Source organism: Lathyrus oleraceus, chromosome 4 (assembly GCF_024323335.1).
Source record: "Lathyrus oleraceus cultivar Zhongwan6 chromosome 4, CAAS_Psat_ZW6_1.0, whole genome shotgun sequence".
Lineage (NCBI taxonomy): Eukaryota > Viridiplantae > Streptophyta > Magnoliopsida > Fabales > Fabaceae > Lathyrus > Lathyrus oleraceus.
This window is the reverse complement of record NC_066582.1, coordinates 101,211,815-101,234,188: the sequence shown is the minus strand read 5'-3', so window position 1 is coordinate 101,234,188 and position 22,374 is coordinate 101,211,815.

The following is a 22,374-nucleotide window of genomic DNA, read 5'->3' as shown; positions in this document are numbered from 1 at the left end:
TATTCAAGTTATTGAGAAAAGATCAAACAGTCAGGTGGAATAATGATTGCCAAGCGGCATTTGAAAAGATAAAAGAGTATCTGCAGGAGCCTCCGATTCTGATGCCTCCTGTGGAGGGACGACCATTAATTCTGTACTTGACGGTCCTCGAGGGGTCTATGGGGTGTGTATTGGGGCAGCATGACGAGTTTGGTCGAAAAGAGCATGCTATATACTACCTTAGCAAAAAGTTTACCGACTGTGAAACAAGATATTCACTGCTCGAGAAAACTTGCTGTGCTTTGGTCTGGGCTGCTCGCCGACTGAGGCAGTATATGCTGGTTCATACCACTTTATTGATTTCCAAGATGGATCCAATCAAGTACATTTTTGAGAAGCCAGCATTGACCGAACGGGTTGCGAGGTGGCAAATGATTTTGACTGAATATGATATCCAGTATACCTCTCAAAAAGCGATAAAGGGGAGTGTATTGTCTAATTATCTTGCTCAGCAACCCATTGAGGATTATCAACCAATGAAGTTTGAATTCCCTGATGAGGACATCATGTTTCTCAAATCGAAAGATTGTGAGGAACCGATCCCGGAGGAGGGGCCTGACCCTGAGTCCGAATGGATTCTGATGTTTGATGGGGCCGTTAACGTGAATGGTAGCGGTGTTGGTGCTGTTTTGGTTACGCCGAAAGGGTCCCACATTCCTTTTGCTGCCCGGTTAACATTTGAGTGCACCAACAACGTGGCTGAATACGAAGCTTGCATATTGGGTATTGAAGAGGCGATTGATTTGAGGATCAAGAACCTTGTTATATTTGGAGATTCAACTTTGGTTGTGAATCAGGTTAACGGAAAATGGTATACGCATCAATCTCATTTAATTCCATATCGGGATTATACGAGGAGATTGTTGACGTTTTTCACCAAGGTGGTATTGCATCATGTGCCGAGAGAAGAGAACCCTTTAGCAAATGCTTTGGCTACTCTGGCTGCCTTGATTAAGGTGCAGTGGTGGAATCAGTTCCCAAGTGTTGAGGTGGGACGTTTGGATAGACCGGCTTATGTGTTTGTTGTTGACACAGCGCCTGACGATGAGAAGCCGTGGTATTACGATATCAAGCGCTATCTAGAGACCCAAGAATATCCTGAGGGAGCATCCAAGAAGGACCGAAAGACTTTGAGGAGGTTGTCCATGGTGTTCTATCTGAACAAGGATGGGGTGTTGTACAAGAGAAATTTCGATTGGGTTTTGCTCAGATGTGTTGATGATAAAGAAGCAAGCCAATTGATGAAAGAGGTTCACGAGGGGTCGTTCGGTACCCATGCCAACGGGAATGCAATGCTGAAGAAGCTGCTGAGGGCAGGTTATTACTGGATGACAATGGAGGCCCAATGTTTCAATTTCGTGCGGAAGTGTCATAAATGCCAGATTTATGCCGACAAGGTGCACGTGCCTCCAAATCCGTTGAGCTTTATGTCGTCTCCGTGGCCGTTTGCTATGTGGGGCATCGATATGATTGGGAAGATTGAGCCTACGGCTTCGAACGGGCACCGGTTCATATTAGTGGCAATTGATTACTTCACCAAATGGGTGGAAGCAGCCTCTTATACAAACGTGACGAAGCAGGTTGTCGCCAGATTCCTGAAGAGAGACATCATTTGCAGATATGGGGTCCCGAGAGAATCATTACTGATAATGGTTCTAATTTGAACAACAAGATGATGGCAGAACTGTGTAGGGAATTCAAGATCGAGCATCACAATTCTTCTCCTTATCTTCCGAAGATGAATGGGGCGGTTGAGGCATCCAATAAGAATATTAAGAAGATTGTGCAGAAGATGGTCGTGACCTATAAAGATTGGCATGAGATGTTGCCATTTGCATTACATGGGTACCGAACTTCGGTGCGCACATCTACTGGGGCAACGCCTTTCTCACTTGTGTATGGAATGGAAGCCGTGTTACCGGTTGAGGTTCAGATTCCCTCTTTGAGAGTCTTGATGGACGTGAAGTTGCAAGAGGCTGAATGGGTAAGGACTCGGTATGAAGAGTTGAGCCTGGTTGAGGAAAAGAGGCTGGCGGCCATTTGTCATGGGCAGTTGTACCAGCAGCGGATGAAGCGTGCTTTTGACCGGAAGGTGCGACCTCGTGTGTATCACGTAGGAGATCTGGTGCTGAAGAGGATCCTTCCTCCTCAGAACGATCGTAGGGGCAAGTGGACACCCAATTATGAAGGTCCATTCGTGGTCAAGAAGGTTTTCTCTGGCAGAGCCTTGTTGTTGACGACCATGGATGGTGAGTGTAAGACCCCAATTTTGTCCCTAAGATCCCTCATGGCATCATATCATATCATATCATTGCCTCAAGGATCATTGTGCACCTTGCCTACCCTCCTTGTAGGTGGGTTGTCTTTTGAGTGTGGTTCTTGATCGCCAAGCATGTTTAGCATTTGTATATCATTGTTTTTCATTTGATTACTAACCAAAAGTACAAAAATATTGTCATCTAACCTTGTTACTTGCAGATGAAGCAATTAGGTCAAGGCAGTTAAGGCAAAGCATTGAGCAAGGGATGGTGGCCATTCTGAAGAATTTGGGCACCATTGATCATTCATAAGAGATTCATACGAGTTGTGACATCATTTTGAATCAAGATCTCAAGTGGTAGAGGCTTGAAATTCATCAAAGCATGGCTCAGTCAACCAAAACCCTAGCAAAGTCAACTGTGGTCAACTGTGCATAAAATCAGGGATTTGAAGGTGGGAAATGGTTGGAAAGGTCTCATTCATGTCCATACAAGCCTCATATAACATGTCAAACATCCACATTGAAGGATTGGAGGTCAGACAAAACGTTTTCAAAAATAGCAAGTGACCTGTAATTTCCAACTGCCAAAAATGGAAAGGTCTTCTCCTCAACTTTACATCATCAAGCAAGCTTCAAATGGAATTTTGTCCAACATGAAAGTTGAAGATCTTGCTCTCACCTTTCCAAAAAGTCCAAGAACATCCATTTCTCATTTGTGGTTGGCAAATTATGATCAAATCATTGGCAAGAAATTTTGAACTTCAACAAGGCATAACTTTTGCATCAAATGGCCAATTCATGTGATTCTTTTTTGAGCAAATTTCTTTTGATCCCCTCTATTCAAATCATTCATTACATTTCATCAAAAATCATCATACAAAAAGTGCATTTTTCAAGTGAATTCATTTTGAATTTTGGTGGGAAAAAGTGATTTTGAAAAGTATGCACAATTTTCACTCCAAACCAATTGCATCTGCCTTAAAACAGAATTTGTGACTTGCCTCAAGTGGATTTGCACTGTTCCATTGGTTACATATGCATAAGGGCATTTTTGCCAAATTCCATTAACATGCCAATTTCACTAATCCAATCCATTTTGCTTAATCATGTTTAGCTAGTGTGATTAACAGGTGGTATAAAGCACTAATCATAACAGAATTCTGAATCAACACTTCACAATTTCAGATACAAACTCAAATTCTCTCAAATTCTCTCAAGCTTTTTCAACTTGTTTTCATCGAATTTCACCATTCCTTTTGCTTGTTCTTGTGTTGATCATCATCTGCAGGTATTATTGGAGATCTGTTGAAGCAAATCCTTGAAAATTCTTGAAGAATCGCATCTGTTGCAGCTTGCATATTCACATGGCAGTTGGAGTTTTCTTCGAATTTGAGTTGTGCTGAGTTGAAGTCTTACTTCCATTCATCTTCCCTAGCATCATAGAACATCTATTTTGCTCTTCCAAGCCTTGAAACAAGCAAATCAAGATCTGCATCATCAAAGAGGTAAGAATTCGAATCTTCCAATTCTTGCAATCCTCATGTGGCTTTTGTAGATCTTAGCATGTAGATCATTCTGCAACTTGAATCGTGTGATTTCATTAAGTTTTGAGCAAGTTATGTGGATTTGAAATCTGGATGTTGAAACTTGTTTTGATCGATGCTCTTGATATAGTTAGAATTAATTTAAATTAAGGTTGGATTAGTGTTGTGCATGATGAGATGATTCGATTGGTATATTGCTTGTTGATTTCTGTAACCAAAAGTTCATGTTGATGATGAACAGCAAGAACACGCGTTGAATGCTTGAGTTTTGTTTCCATAACTTCCTTTGATCTTCATAATCCATGTTTGCATGAGAATTTCGTGTTTTTGGCCCATGCACCAATCACATAGCGCCACGCACTTAAGTGAAACGCGGCGTTTCACTTAAGTGGCGCCATTTTTGAATTGTTCAGGGGATCGATTCCCCGCTCCATCAAATTCAAATTGCCTTGTTGCATTTTCTCACATATGCTTATCACATGTTAACATGCTTCCTTCCATAATTTTTTATTTTTTTTCTTTCCATTAAAAAATCATAACTCTCTCAATAATAATCCAATCAACATGAGATTTTTTTCACAATGATCCTTGTGATGTCTACATTGTTTTGGATATTTTTTCAAGATTTGTGCATGGTTGAAAAAAATAATTGCCTAGGGTTTGTTCTCACATGTCATTTCTTGCACATAGCTTGCCATTTCATTTGTGAAATCATGATGGTTGATCCAAAATTCTCGAAATTTTACATGTGCAATCTAGACACTTTGATGAACATTTTGGTATATGGTTTGTGATTTTTTCCTTTCTGGACTGTGAGATATGATGTGATCTTTGAAGGTGTGACAATGTATGTCACACCATTACTTGTCCAACTTGTGGAATTTCTTTACTATGCCTATTGAACTTGAATTGATCTGGATTTTTGCATGTTGATACTTATGGATGTTAAGTTTGCTTGTGATTTTTTCATGGAATTTTTGAATGCATTTTCTATTTGTTTGAGAATTTTCCCTCTGTTTGACCAATTGTGAACCTTTTGTGAGTCATGATCTTATATGGTTTGTGAAATCCTTGGTGTTTATTGGATGGACCTAAAATTTGGCATGTGTATTATAGACATCTTGAAGGTTGCCATGGCTTTGATTTCATTCATTTATCATGTTTGGTTTCTGTTTTATGATTGCTTGAAGTGGATGCTTTATTTGGTGCCTTGTATGAGCTTGCTTGAACATGCTTTGACTTGTTGATTTTAATTGACATGCTTCCACTTATCCAAATGCCATGATTTTTGGTATGTTGCTCATTGGATGTGTTCTGTTTAGACATGATTTTTCTTGGAATTTATGGAGCCATTTTGGTATTGATATGCTTGTGATCATTCTGTTTACATCATTGAGTTCTCAACTTGCCTAGTTTGACATGATTTGCTTATGAAATGGATTTGGTGCATAGTTTTGATATGGGACCAATTGGACTTTGTTCTTATTTGATTAATATTGATTTTGGTCAATTTTTATGTTCTGTTTTAAATTTTTTCTCCTCCTTTGACCCTAGGCTTTGGCCTAAGGGTTTACTTCTCATGTTTGAGTTTGATTTTCAGGTTGAAGAAGCAATTGCTTTAAGGAGATTAATTCAAGTTTATTGAGTTTGGTTTATTTGATTGTTATGGACTAACTTGATTTGTTTTGTAGGATGCTAGCTCATTTGATTTAAGTTGGTGCTTTGCACATGTGATTGATTGTGTTGACTGTTGGTTCTTATCTTGTCTGTTTTGACTTTGTGATTGGTGTACTGATTATATTTGATTGATTTCAGGTACATTAGTTGCTATAGTTCATTGTGAACTTGTTATTGCTTTGCTTGATAGCTTAAGCATTGAGGTAGAATCTCTTGTCTCCATGTAGTCTGGAAGACCTGGCCTGTTACTTGGCCAGGCACCTGTCTGAAGTCCTCCTTAAGAGGCAATGTGTGTGATTGTTTATTTTTGTCCCCAAGCAGGAAAAGCCCTTTTGATAAGGCAATTGGTAGATAGAAGAGATATGTAGCCTATCTCCTACTATTCTGTGTGTCTTCCCTTTGCTCACATTACATGTTTGTAGCATTGTGGATCTCAACCCAAGATCTATCGAGTCATTAACTTGTGGAGAGAGTTCCAACTTTCTGAACTCCCACACCTTCTGATATTCAATGCTCTCCCTGACCAGGGATAAGAGTGATGAGGCACACCCCTCATATCATTTCATCTGCTTCACCTTAACTCTCAATGTTAAGGTTAAGAGCACCACTTACCCCATTCCAGTTGACTTTAAAGTGTAACCCTTGCTTGAGCCTAATTGCTTGGTTATAGTGTGTGCTAAATGACTCTGTTTGATTGATTGCTTGATTCATCTGTACATGTTTGCTTGCATGCCTTTGTGCATTTATCATCACTAATTATTCATTATTGCATGATAATCATTTCATATCTTTGTGGTTTGTTTGAGTTTTCCCATTGAGGACAGCTATAAGTCCATTCTTTGGCTTCTGTTCCTATGATTTGGAAGGGATAGAGTGTAAGACCATTTCATTGGCCACTCATGTCCTCTTTGTTTAATCCTTCTGTTTGTTTGTTGTATGTGAGGATGCAATCATAAGTCCATGTTGTTGGCATTTGCTTTCCCATGATCATCTGTTGGAGATTAGAGTAAGCCCAGATAGATTGGCATCTGACATCCATCTTTTTGTTTATGTTTGCTTTGTGAGGATGCAATTGTAAGACCATGTTGTTGGCCTTTGTACTCCTATGATCATCCTTTGGAGGTTGGTATAAGTCCAGATAGATTGGCATCTGACATCCATGTCTTGATTCTTTGGAGACCGGTACAAGTCCAGTTGATTGGCATCCGGTATCCACCCTTTTGTTCTGTTTCTATTTGTGAGATTGGAGTAAGTCCATTTATTGGCATCCGGTATCATTGTTTTGTTTTAGGAGATTGGTGTAAATCCATTTATTGGTATCCGACATCCGCTTTTGTTTGTGAGATTGGTATAAGTCCATTGATGGCATCCGGTATCACCTTGCTTTTATTTGCTTAATTGCTTTGTTGCTTCATTCCAAAGGACACACTTGAATCATCTTCTATATGATTTCAAGAGGTGAACCTTTCTAAGAAGTTTTACACTCCGTTCTCCATACCCTCTTTGTCCTAAACTTTTTCACACTTTGCTTTCAAAAACTTGTAAATACATGTTGTGCAAACATTCTCATGTCTTTTCAAATTAGAAACCTGGACCCTAAGTCCTTGACTTTTCAAACTCCATTTCATAACACTTCTTTGAAATCAATCCTAATCCTACCTTGACCATATTTTGTAAATACTCATAAATCAATTAACTTCACCCATTCAATTGTTTTGTGGCTCTGTCCATTGTTAATATGTTTTCACACATTAGCCATAGGTTTCAATTACCATAATGGTTGATGTAAATCTTACCTTGTCCTTAGTGAGTTGATTGTAAGACTTCCGTACTGAAAACAGGGTTAACCCCTCTAGTACGTCGAAGTCGTCCTCGCATGGTGGATTGTTGATTCAGGTTGAGTTTTCTCCCATTGGTAATGAAAAGCCTTAATGCTTGTGTTTTAAAATGAACTCACTAACTTTTGGAAATCTTTTAGCCGAACTACGGCGTTTTGATCCTTACCTTTCATGGAAGGTACGTAGGCAACGGGTTCATCCGTTCAAACACAAAAATAATAAAACTGTACATTCTTTTCTCATCATCCCATTCATGTTTGCACAATATGTCATAAACAAATAAACATTTTTATACAACAAGTGTGAAAAGGGCTCCCTAGGAGTACCTAGGACGTGATGGGTGCCTAACACCTTCCCATTGCGTAATTTACCCCTTACCCAGATTCTCTGATCTTTTCATTAGTTTTCTACGTGTAAAACTTCTTAGGCTTTTGTTCGCTTTTTAGCCAATCCTTTGGATAAATAAAAGTGCGGTGGCGACTCGATTCTTTGTATGCTTTGCTTATGGTTTAATCAATAAATCATATAGCGATGAATACACCGCTACAGAAAAGTGGCGACTCTGCTGGGGATAACATTAGACCTTCCCTGGTGGTATTGCCTACTTTTCACCCTTGTTGTATGATATATTGTTATGTGTTATTTGACATATTTTTGTACAATTTGGGATAACTGTATTGATTGTAATGTTTGAATTGCTTGATATACAATTGATGTTTGCTTTGGTGATCTCTGTGAGATGAGTTCTATACCCGAACTCGAGTGCACTCTAGGATAGGAGAATGGCGTAGTCTTGTTGACTGGTGTGGAGTATTCCTTAGCCAGTTGACTCGCGAGTCCATTCACTTGGTGGAGGTCATGTTGGATTAATAATGTCACACAAGTTATTTGTGGATAGGCATTATTCTTTCAATCATGTGCCTTAGAAGCCAAGGACCATAGTTTACCAAGCCCATCTTGGCCTATTTTTTAGGACGTAGTGCGGAGGTCGTTCAGATGTCAGTTCTGACGCGATTGTTACGCGATACTACACTCATAAGAGTCTCTCTTGAGAATATTTTTGGAATACGAGTATTCGTTTCTCCGATAATATCCGAGAGATGGGACGATGATTATGGGAACCTCTGGTAGAACATGTATGGTAGGTTTAAACCCTAGTACACTCCCTTGGGGTGGTTCTCAACCGAGACTCCATGCTCGTGACTCTCAGCAAACCCGTGATTCATGGTTGAGTCGTTCAAACATCGTTAATATCAATGGAACTTGGGTGCTGATAAGGTGTAAAACCTAAATCCACCAAAACGGATGGTTGATATTAAGGATGTTCGAGCCGGTTCATGTACCGTTAATATCAATGGAACTTGGGTGTTGATAAGGTGAAAACCTAAATCCACCAAAATGGATGATTGATATTAGGGATACAATGAGCTTTCCCATGACCTTTGTCTGGTATGACTTGCTTGATCCTTGAGTGTGATTGTTGCATTCATGCATTCATGCATTCATCTGCATTCATGTCATCAGAAAAAAGAAAATTTTCAAGGAACTTAAAGGGTTTATTTGCAAAATTTTCAGACATGGAAAGACCGAAAAGGCATACAAAGAAGCACAACTTTAGATAGCCTGATGTGAAAGAGTTAAGGAATCTGACATCTTATGTATTAGATCCCTTGGGTTTCAAAGCTCGCTATGGGAAGCTTCTTCCTTTGTTGACTACTCAGGTTGATGAGGGACTGATGAGTACCTTGGCGCAGTTTTACGATCCTCTGTATCACTGCTTCTCATTTCCGGATTTCCAGTTGCTACCTACCTTGGAGGAGTATTCTCACCTTATTGGGATTCCGATTCTGGATCAGGTGCCGTTCAGCGGCTTAGAGAGTATTCCGACCGCTCGAGAGATTGCAGACTTGTTGCACATAGATGAAGCTTTGATTAAAGCTAATCTGACGACCAAAGGTGGAATTCAGGGTCTTCCTTCTGATTTCCTCATCGCTCAAGCTACCGTTTATGGGAAGTCCATGAGTGAGGACGCCTTTGAGGCTTTATTTGTGTTGCTCATCTACGGTTTGGTATTATTTCCCAACTTCGACAAATTTGTGGACATGAACGCCATTAGGATCTTCTCAGTTCTTAATCCCGTTCCGACTTTGTTGGGTGATGCCTATTTCTCTTTGCATCTGAGGAATGCAAAGGGTGGAGGAGTTATTGTCTGCTGTCTGCCTTTGCTGTACAAGTGGTTTATTTCTCACTTGCCGCAGACTGTTGCTTTCAAGGAGAACAAGGGATGTCTACGGTGGTCTCAGAGACTCATGTCTCTCACTAATGATGATATCTCTTGGTATGATCGCGTGTATGATACTGTGCAGATCATTGACTATTATGGTGAATTCCCTAATGTGCCTCTTCTTGGTACATGTGGTGGGATCAGCTACAATCCCATTCTCGCACGACGTCAGCTTGGGTTCCCCCTAAAGGATAAACCTCATAACATTCTGTTAGAAGGTGTATTCTTTCAGGAGGGTAAAGATCCCCAAGGCCTGAAAGCCAGATTTGTTCGCGCTTGGTGCAAGATCTGCAAGAAGAGTAGGAATGAGCTAGGTCCGAAGAATTGCATTGCTTTGGAACCTTATACTTCTTGGGTCAGACAGAGAGCTGCCGAGTACCTTATGCCATATGATCATCCGAGACCTACACCTTTGGATGTGGCTGGGCCTTCAACCCTCCCTAACCAACGTGTAGAGGAGTTGAGAGAAGAAGACCTTTCACGTGCTTGGATCCGTGAAAGAGAAGAATTGTTGCAGCAGATCAAGGAGAAAGACGCTCTGATTGAGTTTCTCGAGCATCGAGTGATCGACGATCCGAATGATACTTGGACTTCTCTGCTTCCTCAGTCTTCCAAATTCTGGAAGAGGAAGTATGATCGACTTGCGAAGGAGAAAGCAGATATGGAAGCTGCCTATGAGAGAGAGATCAAGAAGCTGTGTGCTTCTCGTCTTCCAGCGTCCCGAGCTTCTAGGGATCCATAGGGTGTTGTTTTCCTTTTCTCTTTGTAATATGATCTAAAATGTTGTACTTCTTTGTCTCGGTTATATTGAATAAGATATTTTCCATAATGATAATAAATGTTTTAAAAATTCAAAATTGCAAACAATACCCTAAGGGTTCCTTGAAAATAAACAAAGCATATGCACTAGCATTTCATGCATCATTTTGCATAAGCAGGTACCTTGTTTCTGGTCTTCTTGCCCTAACTCTGTGTTCTTCATTTATTTTGAAGACAAGCTGACTCACCGGTACTATACCAGAGCCAATTCTGCAAGAGTAATGGATCAGCTAGAACAAGAGAACCGTGAATTGAAAGAAGAGGTCGCCAGACTTGGCGCTTTGATGGAGCAACTCCTTGCTGCTCAGAATCAACCTGCTCAACCGCCTGCAACTCCTATCCAGAGGACGGTTATTTCAGAGATTGTAGCTTCGACTGTGCCTGCTGCCAGTGCTCATTTCGTGCCCAACGCCATGCCAGTCGGGTTCCCTTGGGGTATGCCTCCGGGTTTCATGCCCGATCTGCCTGCTCCAACCTTTGCTCATATGCCGGCATCTAGCCCGGTCCCTATTGCTGCTCCTCCTGTCGTGCATACCATGCCGAGGGTAGACGACACCATCTATCATTCCGAGCCGTCTGAGGGCCCGGATGTTAATGAGAAGATGGAAGCTATGAATGATCAATTCCTCGAGCTGAGGAAGGAATTGAAAACTCTCAGAGGGAAAGATCTTTTTGGCAAGTCTGCTGCTGAACTTTGCCTTGTTCCAGGTGTTAAAATTCCGATCAAATTCAAAGTGCCTGACTTTGAAAAATATAAGGGGAACACCTGCCCTCTTGCTCATCTGGTTATGTACGCCAGAAAGATGTCTACTCAAACAGATAATGATCAGCTTCTGATCCATTATTTCCAGGATAGTTTGTCCGGTGCGGCTCTTCGCTGGTATATGAGCCTGGATAGTGCAAACATCCGATCCTTCAACGACCTCGGCGAAGCCTTCGTCAAGCAATACAAGTACAATGTTGATATGGCGCCTGACCGTGATCAACTCAGGGCCATGTCCCAGAAGGATAAGGAGACATTCAAGGAGTACGCCCAGAGGTGGCGAGAGTTGGCTGCTCAGATTACTCCACCGCTGGAGGAGAAAGAGATGACTATAATCTTCTTGAAGACTCTTAGTTCTTTTTATTACGAGTGAATGGTTGCAAGTGCTCCCTCTGATTTCACCGAGATGGTGAACATGGGGATGCGCCTCGAGGAAGGTGTCCGTGAAGGACGTTTAGCAAAAGATGAAGGCTCTTCTAAACGGTATGGGGCGTTTAAGAAGAAGGATGGAGAGGCACATGTTATGCAGTCTCACGCCAAATACAAGAGACCCTCTGATAAGAGGAAGCCAATGCGTCTTCAGCACCAGGTAGCTAGTATAGCACCTGTTTTCCGGGACAATTATCAGCCTCAGCAACATCAGCAATATCAGCAGCAGCAACACAATCAGCAACAATCTTCTCAACAATATCGTCAACAACAATCTCGTCCACAGCAGCAGGCTTACCAGCCTCGTGGTAGTACCAGTAATCAAGCCAACATGAACTATGATAGGAAGAAGATCAGTTTCGATCTGATTCCCATGTCGTATGCAGAGTTGTATCCCTCTTTAATAGAGCGGAAGCTGATTACTCCAAGAGATCCTCCGGCTATACCGGTCAACCCTCAGTGGTGGTATAAGCCTGACCTGCACTGTGTCTATCATTCTGGCGCTCCGGGCCATGATGTAGAGAATTGTTTTCACCTGAAGACCAAAGTGCAAGACCTGATGAGATGTGGCATTCTGAGCTTCGAAGATTCAAGCCCGAATGTTACAAAGAACCCATTGCCCGCGCATGGGAAATCTGTTAATATGGTCCAGGGATGCCCTGGGAAATACAAGGTCAAATATGTTAGCCATATTAGACAATCGTTGGTCGAATTACATCGGTTGTTGTGTCAATACAGCCACATGGAGCATGACCACGACAAGTGCCGCATCTGTTTGGTTAACCGTCTGGGTTGTAACCAGGTACGCAGAGAACTTCAAGAGTTGCTGGATGAGGGTACCATTGAGATCCTTCAGAATTGCAATGTTGATGAAGACGAACCCGAGGTAAATGTTATATCGCCGGTGTTCAAGCTGCCCGAGCCGGTTGTTATTCGTTATGATAGCAGCAAGACGAAGGTCTCTCCGTCTCTAGTGATTAAGCCTGCAGGCCCTGTGCCTTATTCTTCAGACAGAGCTGTGCCATTCAGGTATAACCCTGTTGCTGTAGAAGATGGGGTAGAAGTGCCTTTGCCTTCAATGACCGTGACAAACATTGTTGATGTGAGCGGGTTGACCCGTAGTGGTTGAGTATTTTCTGCGCCTAAGCCTCAGGCGAAGGCTGTTGTTTCTGATACCGTTGAGCGTCCGGTTGGGACAGCTGTTAATGTTCAGAACCCGGCACCTGTTGCCAAACCCCCCTCTGTACAAAAGACTCCTGCTTCTTCAGTTGGCCCTAGTGGCATTGTGAATGAAGAATGTGATGAGATGCTGAGGCTCATCAAAAAGAGTGAGTACAACGTTGTAGACCAGCTTCTACAAACGCCTTCCAAGATTTCCGTTTTATCTCTGCTGTTGAATTCAGAACCCCATAGGGAGGCTCTGCAGAAAGTCTTGGATCTGGCATATGTTGATCATGATGTCACGATTGAACAGTTTGATAGTATAGTTGCAAACATCACCGCTTGCAACACTTTGAGTTTTTGTGACGCTGATCTCCCTGAGGAGGGAAGAGACCACAACATGGCTTTACACATTTCACTGAATTGCAAATCTGATGCCATGTCCAACGTGCTGGTGGACACTGGATCATCTCTGAATGTATTGCCAAAATCCACGCTCTCCAAGTTGTCATATCAGGGTCCTCCTATGAGGCAGAGTGGGGTTGTTGTGAAAGCATTTGATGGGTCGCGTAAGACTGTGATTGGGGAAGTTGATCTCCCAATCAAAATTGGACCTAGTGATTTCCAAGTTACCTTCTAGGTAATGGATATCCACCCATCTTATAGTTGTCTCCTTGGCAGACCATGGATTCACGAGGCTGGCACCGTGACATCCACCCTACACCAGAAGCTGAAATTTGTCAAGAACAAGAAACTGGTTGTGGTAGGGGGAGAAAAAGCTCTCCTGGTTAGCCACTTGTCTTCTTTCTCGTATATTGATGCTGAGGATGAAGTTGGAACTCCGTTCCAAGCTTTATCTATTGATGAACCAATCGAGAAGAAGTCTCGTTCATTTGCTTCCTACAAAGATGCGAAACTGGCCATTGAATGTGGTGCAGTTGCTGGTTTAGGGAAGATGATTGAGCTTGAAGACAATAGATCCCGGGCTGGCATTGGCTATTGTTCTGGGGCATTCAATGAGCAAGGCTTGTTCAAGAGTGGAGGATTCATCCATGACGATCAACCTGAGGAAGAAGCTGCTGCTATCTTGGAAGAGGATGCAGAAGATCTGAACAATTTCATCATACCTGGTGGTGTCTGCCACAATTGGGTCGCTGTAGATGTTCCTACGGTCATCCATAGATCAGAGTAATTGTTCACTTTGTTTAAAACCCTTCTCCCATGCCAAAAGGAGAAGTGATGACATTACTGGCAGCACATATATACAATGATGTTTTCATCCAATTAATGCATTGTTAAACATTTGTTTTTCCATTTGTTTTCACTTTTTGCTTTTTGCATGAAATCAGTGATCACAAAAAACCCATAAAAAACAAGAATAAAAGCAATCTTTTTCATCTGCATAATGGTTTGCTTGTTTAAATTCTAAAGTTTTTCATTAACCAAAATCATTATGCAGGTTGATTCTAAAACCCATTGAACATAATGATCCAACGCCATCTCCCAATTTTGAATTCCCTGTATTTGAGGCAGAGGAAGATGATGTTGAAGAGATTCCTGATGAGATTACCCGTCTCCTTGAGCATGAGAAGAAGATCATTCAGCCGCACCTTGAAGATCTGGAAACAGTCAACTTGGGGTCTGAGGATTGTGTTCGTATGGTGAAGATTGGGGCACTTCTTGAAGAGTCTGTCAAGAAGAGATTGATTGAGTTGCTACGAGAATATTCCGATATCTTCGCTTGGTCATATGAAGACATGTCGGGTCTAGATACAGATATTGTGCAACATTTCCTGCCTTTGAAGCCTGAGTGCGTGCCTGTAAAGCAGAAGCTCAGAAGAACTCTTACAGATATGGCAGTGAAGATCAAAGAGGAAGTTCAGAAGCAAATTGATGCGGGGTTTCTGGTGACTTCTACATATCCTCAATGGGTGGCCAATATAGTGCCTGTTCCTAAGAAGGACGGAAAAGTCCGTATGTGCGTTGATTATAGAGATTTGAATAAAGCTAGTCCCAAAGATGATTTTCCTCTACCACACATTGATATGTTGGTAGACAATACAGCTAAATTCAAAGTCTTTTCGTTTATGGACGGATTTTCCGGATATAATCAAATCAAAATGGCACCCGAAGATATGGAGAAGACAACATTCATCACACCTTGGGGAACATTCTGTTATCGAGTGATGCCCTTCGGTTTGAAGAACGCCGGAGCCACGTATCAACGAGCTATGACTACCTTGTTTCATGATATGATGCACAAGGAGATAGAGGTCTATGTTGATGATATGATTGCTAAATCCCGAACGGAAGTTGAACATGTTGAGCATTTGTTGAAGCTTTTTCAGCGTCTGAGGAAGTTTAGACTTCGCCTGAATCCGAACAAATGTACATTTGGAGTCCGTTCCGGCAAGTTATTGGGTTTTGTTGTCAGCGAAAGAGGTATTGAAGTTGATCCTGCAAAGGTCAAAGCAATACAAGAGATGCCTGCACCCAAAACTGAGAAGCAAGTCCGAGGTTTTCTTGGCCGCTTGAATTATATTTCCAGATTTATATCCCACATGACTGCCACATGTGCGTCGATATTCAAGCTCCTCCGGAAAGATCAGTCTCATGATTGGACCGAGGATTGCCAGAAAGCTTTCGACAGTATCAAAGAGTATCTGTCTGAACCTCCGATCTTGTCTCCGCCTGTAGAAGGAAGACCTCTGATTATGTATTTGACTGTGCTTGAAGACTCGATGGGTTGTGTACTCGGTCAACAAGATGAATCGGGGGAGAAAGAATCTGCTATCTACTACCTCAGTAAGAAGTTTACTGATTGTGAGTCTCGGTACTCTATGCTTGAGAAGACGTGATGTGCTTTGGCTTGGGCTACTAAGCGTTTACGCCAGTACATGATAAATCATACAACTTGGTTGATATCCATAATGGATCCAATTAAGTATATCTTCGAGAAGCCTGCTTTAACCGGGAGGATCGCCCGTTGGCAGATGTTGTTGTCTGAGTATGATATTGAGTATCGAGCTCAGAAAGCTATCAAAGGTAGTATCTTGGCTGACCATTTAGCGCACCAGCCGATTGAAGATCATCAGTCTGTTCAGTACGACTTCCCAGATGAGGAGATTCTGTATTTGAAAATGAAAGATTGTGATGAGCCTACACTTGACGAAGGTCCGGAACCTGGTTCCAGATGGACGATGGTGTTTGATGGCGCTGTAAATCAGTATGGAAATGGAATTGGGGCAGTAATCATTACTCCTCATGGCACGCATATTCCGCTTACAGCAAGGCTAACTTTCAAATGCACAAATAACATGGCTGAGTATGAGGCCTGTATTATGGGACTAGAAGAATGTATTGATTTGAGAATCAAGCATCTTGATGTGTATGGTGATTCGGCCCTGGTTGTCAATCAGATCAAGGGTGAATGGGAGACGAACCAGCCTGGTCTCATTCCGTACAGAGATTATGCAAGGAGAATTTCAACATTCTTTACAGAGGTTGACTTTCATCATATTCCTCGAGAGGATAATCGGATGGCAGATGCTCTTGCTACGCTTGCTTCCATGATTGTTGTCAAGTATTGGAATGAAGTTCCCAACATTGCCGTGATGCGCTTGGATAGACCAGCTCACGTATTTGCAGTCGAAGAAGTGAATGATGACAAGCCTTGGTATTTTGATATCAAGAATTTCCTCCAGAACCAGGTCTACCCGCCTGGGGCATCTGTGAAAGACAGGAAAACTTTGAGAAGGTTGTCAGACAGTTTCTACCTCAGTGGTGAAGTGATGTATAAGAGAAACTTTGACATGGTTTTGCTCAGATGCGTGATTAGACACGAAGCAAACCTGTTGATGACTGAGGTCCATGAGGGTTCATTTGGTACTCATTCAAATGGACATGCCATGGCTAGAAAGATGTTGAGGGCAGGCTACTATTGGCTGACAATGGAGTCTGACTGCTGCAAATATGTGAAGAAATGCCACAAGTGTCAGATTTACGCAGATAAGATTCATATTCCTCCGACACTTCTGAATGTGATTTCATCACCATGGCCTTTCTCTATGTGGGGAATCGACATGATCGGCATGATTGAACCGAAAGCGTCCAACGGACACAGGTTTATTCTCGTAGCAATTGATTACTTCACCAAATGGGTTGAAGTCGCTTCGTATGCGAACGTGACCATGCAGGTGGTTGTGAAGTTTATCAAGAACCAGCTGATTTGTCGTTATGGTGTGCCAGATAAGATCATTACTGATAATGGATCTAATCTGAATAATAAGATGATGGATGAGTTGTGCGCTGAGTTCAAGATTGCACACCATAATTCCTCTCCCTACAGACCCAAGATGAATGGGGCTGTTGAAGCTGCTAATAAGAATATCAAAAAGATTATCCAGAAAATGACAGTTACGTACAAAGATTGGCATGAGATGCTGCCATTTGCTTTGCATGGGTATCGTACATCTGTCCGCACTTCAACAGGGGCAACCCCTTTCTCTCTTGTTTATGGCATGGAGGCTGTGCTCCCAGTAGAGGTGGAGATCCCATCAATGAGAGTCTTGATGGAAGCCAAGTTGACTAATGCTGAATGGATTCAGAGTCGTTATGACCAGCTGAATTTGATTGAAGAAAAGCGATTGACTGCCATGTGCCATGGTCAGTTATATTAGCAGAGAATGAAGAAAGCATTCGATAAGAAGGTCAAGCCTCGTGTGTTCCGAGAAGGTGACCTCGTGCTCAAGAAAGTCTTGTCTTTCGTGCCCGATTCCAGGGGCAAGTGGACTCCAAACTACGAGGGTCCATATGTTGTCAAGAGAGCCTTTTCAGGCGGTGCTTTGATGCTTACAACAATGGATGGGGAGGATTTCACTCGTCCTGTGAATTCAGATGCAGTTAAGAAATACTTTGCCTAAAAAAAAAAGTATATGCAAATGAAAAACAGAATAGCTCGCTAAGTTGAAAACTCGACAGGGCGGCTTAGGCAAAACTGAGCGTCTCGGTGGAAAACCCGCAAGGGTGATCCAGGCAAAAGTTAGAGACTTGAAAAAAGAGATATTTGCATCCCGCTAGATTGAGTACCTCACCTTGGGGCAATCTAGGCAAAAATTAGGGATTTGGCAAGTAACTGCATCCTGACAAGACTTTATGTTCCGCAACCGTCTTTTCGTCAGAAATTCTCGATTCGTCGTCAACTGAAGCTTCGAATACATCGAGATTCACATTGGTAGAGAAAGGATCATTATGTTCAATGTAGCCCTCTTCTAATATATATCACTGATTTCAAATTTGTACAGATCTATGGAGTCTTGCCATATGCAGGCTACCATTCCATCAAATCAATTTGAGCTTTTTATCCAATTATTTGCACTCTTATTTGTTTCATTTCAACAAATGTTTTGCATGTTTTAATTGATAAAATGTCATTGTTTTAAACAAATAAATTTTTCAAAAAATTGTTGTTTTAAACAAAGTGAACATTCACAACGACGAAAGGATACTTAAGAATCTCTCAGTGCTCTCCCGAGGGTGGCATGATTCCCAACAGGTAAGACATTGGTTCATATTCCTGGAATTGGTTGTATCCTCTTTATCCTGCTTTATTGTTGGGGTTGTTCCCCAAGCAGAGCTTTTGTTAGGGTTGTTCCCTAAGCAGAGGGTTGTTGAAGGCTTCGTTTCTTCTCCAGCAGTTTCCTCTCCCCAGCTTGGGTGTTTCCCGTTTGGAAGCTTCGGTAGTGGATGGTTTGAGACCCCGGCACCCTATCACTCTCCCCAGTGCAATCGCCAGTGGAGTTGTGGTCTTTCTCCTCAGCATGGTTGCTTTCCTGTTGAAGATTCAATGGTTGGTAGATTGATATCCCGGTACTTTACCGCTTTCACAGCATTGTCGCATGCAGGATTGTTGCTATCTTTCCTCAGCACAGTCGATAGTGGGATCTGTGATATATCCCCAGAGCAGAGTGCTTGTGGAAAACGTTGTTTGCCCCAGTAGTACTCTCTTCCCCGGCCACGTCGCCAGCGAAGTTACTATGTCTCCCTATCAGTGCACTTATTCCTCCAGCAGGGCAGTGATTGTGTTCCTCCTCAGCAGTTGTGGGTGTTCTCAGAAGGTGTAGTATTTGGTGGTTGATCCCCAGTTCTCTTCCGTATCCCTCAGTGGATTCTTCAACGGATCTCCCCAGGAGACGTCAGTAAATTTGTGGTTTGGTGGATCGTGTATATGCAAAGTCTCCAATGGAATGGGTATTCTCCAACAGAGTCAGGATTGCATCTGAGTATTCCCCTCAGAATCTCCGCCAGAGTTGAAACCTCTGTTGTCCCCAGTAGGGTTGGGTAGTAATCTATCATACATAGATTTGGTTGATCTCCTGTTGCTTTTGATCCCCAGTAGAGTGGCTTGTGGCAGAATCTACTTGTGTGATCTTTTCTTCCTCCTCACTGGGTTGTTCCCCAATGGAATGGATATATGTGTTCTCCCCAGATAGAGTTGCTTGTGAAGATTCTACGTGGATGATCTGTTCTCCCTCAGTGGGTTGTTCCCCAGTGGAGTTGTGTGGAGTTGCTTTCATGGCAGTTCTCGCTTTGTGCAGTTCTCATGTTGATACTGAAGATTCCCCCTGCAGATATTTCGGGGTTTCTCCTGTTTCCCCAACAGATTTGTCTTTGTGGCCGTTGTTGCCTGTTGTGACTTTCTGTACTCCAGTTGGGATGTTTGTTGATCCATTACTTAGAGATTTGGTGATATCTCTGATCTTTTGCCTTCCCGCAGATCTTTGCTTTTCAGCTTGAAGATCTCCAGCAGATTGGCTTTCCAGTTGGACCTCCTGGGTTCTCCTTGGAAGTATAGTACCGGATGTTTGATTCCTGGGGCCTGTTTGTGTTAGATATGTCTGTTTTGTCAGCATTCATCAAACATAAATCACGCATATTCATGCATACTCATAAACATTCAGATATTCACGTTGCATTTTTTGCCATATATCTTTTGTTTGTTGTTTCCTGCTATGGTGATATAGATCTTCTTTATAGATCTTCCAAAGCAAATGTCGGGTGTTTAATCTCTCAAAATAGAGTCAGCCCTTAAGCAGAAAGTGTATATCCTTTCCTGCCATTTCCCCACTGAGATACATCCTCGTGGATGACGGTTGTTTCCGTTCCCTCCCAACGCACATTGGGACGGGTTTGCCCTTTTGAGTTGTATCCTCATTAGGACAAGTCTTGATTCAGTCCGCCTTTTTGGTTCGATCCTAAATTTGCCTTTTTCAACTGTCTCTTGCGCTTCACTGTGGCATAAATGAATAGTTGCTTACAAACCGGCGCTCATTCATCTTGTCCTCAGTGGAATGTTTGGCCTTCTGCCTACAAACCAGCAGTTATAAGTCCTATCTTTGCGGTTTTCTACCTACGAACCGGTAGTTATAAACCCTGTTTTCTCCCCTAACGGAGTCAACTTTGTTGTCCATCCCAACCGATGACAATTCCCCTTCTATGGTTTTCTATCCAATCTTTGGTAGATGTAATCCCCTATTTGTGGTTATCTTCATCTAGTTCTCGATGTTGATTTTCCCTTTGTTTGGATAAGTCGCTTGAATAAGCACTTATATCCCCAGCAAATCTTTTGTGGATAATTGTTGTATGCTAGCATTTTTATCCCCAGCGGGTCCTTTCACCGTTTGTCAGTGATTGTGTTCCCCAGATCATTGGTTTTCATCAATGCATCTCCGACGAGTCTTCTTTCATTTACCCTTTTGTTGGTAATGTCTGTTGCTCCCTTTGATTGGTCATCTTTATATACCTAGTTTGGTATCCCAATGCCTTTCTTTTCAGATTTTTATCCTATAAACAACCTACAACCCGGTTCAGGATAATCTTCCTTTCGAGGTTATTATTCACGTTTTGACGGCAATGAATAATATATCTCATTCGCTCTTCGGTCGAAGCCTTTTGTGTTTCCCTAGTCGAGTAAGATTCGTTATTTCCCTTTGTGGAGTCGAATATTTGTTGTTTCGGATAATTGCCGGATGCTTGCAATGTATCCCTTTGAGTTGTCTTTCGTTTACCCGTATGCTTGGGACCGATTGTCTCTCTTTTCTGGTTGATCACCTATTATATGCCCTAACCGGTATCTCTGGTGTCTCTTCCTTTTCGAGTATATTATTCACGTTCTGACGGTAATGAATAATATATCTCTTTCACTCTTTGGTTGGAAACCTTTGTTGATCTTCCCCAGTAGAGTAAGATTCGTATTCCTTGTGGGATCGAATATCCATCCTATAAACAAGTCTGCTTTTCTAGCTTTCTTCATGGTGATGAGTGTCTTGGAACACAAACCAATTCACATTTTCGGATTTTTATCCTATAAACAACCTACAACCCGGTTCAGGATAATCTTCCTTTTGAGTATACTATCCACGTTCTGACGGTAATGGATATTATGTCTCTTTCGCTCTTGGGTCAATCTTTTGATTGTTTTCTCCGCAGAGTAAGATTCGTATTCCTTGTGGAATCGAATATCCATCCTATAAACAGGATTGTTGTTCTAGCTTTCTTCAGGGTGATGAGTGTTTTGGAACACAAACCAATTCACGATTTCAGATTTTATCCTATAAACAACCTACAACCCGGTTCAGGATAATCTTCCATGCGAGGATATTATCTACGTTTTGACGGCTATAGATAATATATCTCATGCACTCTTTTGTCGGATCCTTTGTTTGTTTCCCCAACTGAGTAAGATTTGCATTCTTTACAGAATCAAATATCCATCCTATAAACAAGTTTGCTTTCGCTCTCTTCAGGATGATGAGTGTTTTGGAACACACACCAATTCACGCCTTGGTCGGTCACCTGTTACATACCTACAACCCGGTATCCTTGGTGTTCCTTCCTGTCTGCTCCCTATTATGACCTTGGTCCCCTGTGGAGTCAGATTTTCCTGAGTTTATGTACCTTTTTCAGGTCTTCCTCAGATGTTTGGTTGATTGATATCTCTCACCCGTATACAGGTCTTAGATATTCATTCTCCCTGAGTTTGTTACTCACTAACCGGTAACATCTCATCCTTTGGCTTCCCCTGGAAAGTCTTTTCTAGATTTCCCCAGTGGATTTGTGTTCCTATTCGTGTTGCCGTATTGGTGTTATCCCCAGTACATGCATTTTGTGAGTCAGCTTGAGTCTTTCCAATGGAAGTGTTTTCCTTTGGAATTTCTTTCTCTCCCTAGTTTGAGTCCTTTACTTCCCCAGTAAAGTCTCCAGTCTGTTGTTTTGTCTTTCCCCTAAATCAAAGTCGTGTCCTGCTCACGCATTTCTTTTCTTTTTATCCCCAATAAGAGTCATGTTAATGTCTCTGTTCCTGGTGAGTGTATTACTCTGATGGATCGTCCTTTTCTTCTGTGCGAACCATATCCCCACAGAGTTTGTGTCTTTTGCATGCATACATCTGCATCATGAGGTCTCTTAGGGACCAAAATTTGTCTCATTACTATTATTTAAGCCCATTCTACCGCGTCGAGATGAAGATTTCTAAACTTCACTTCTCCGGCTAGAATGACCTT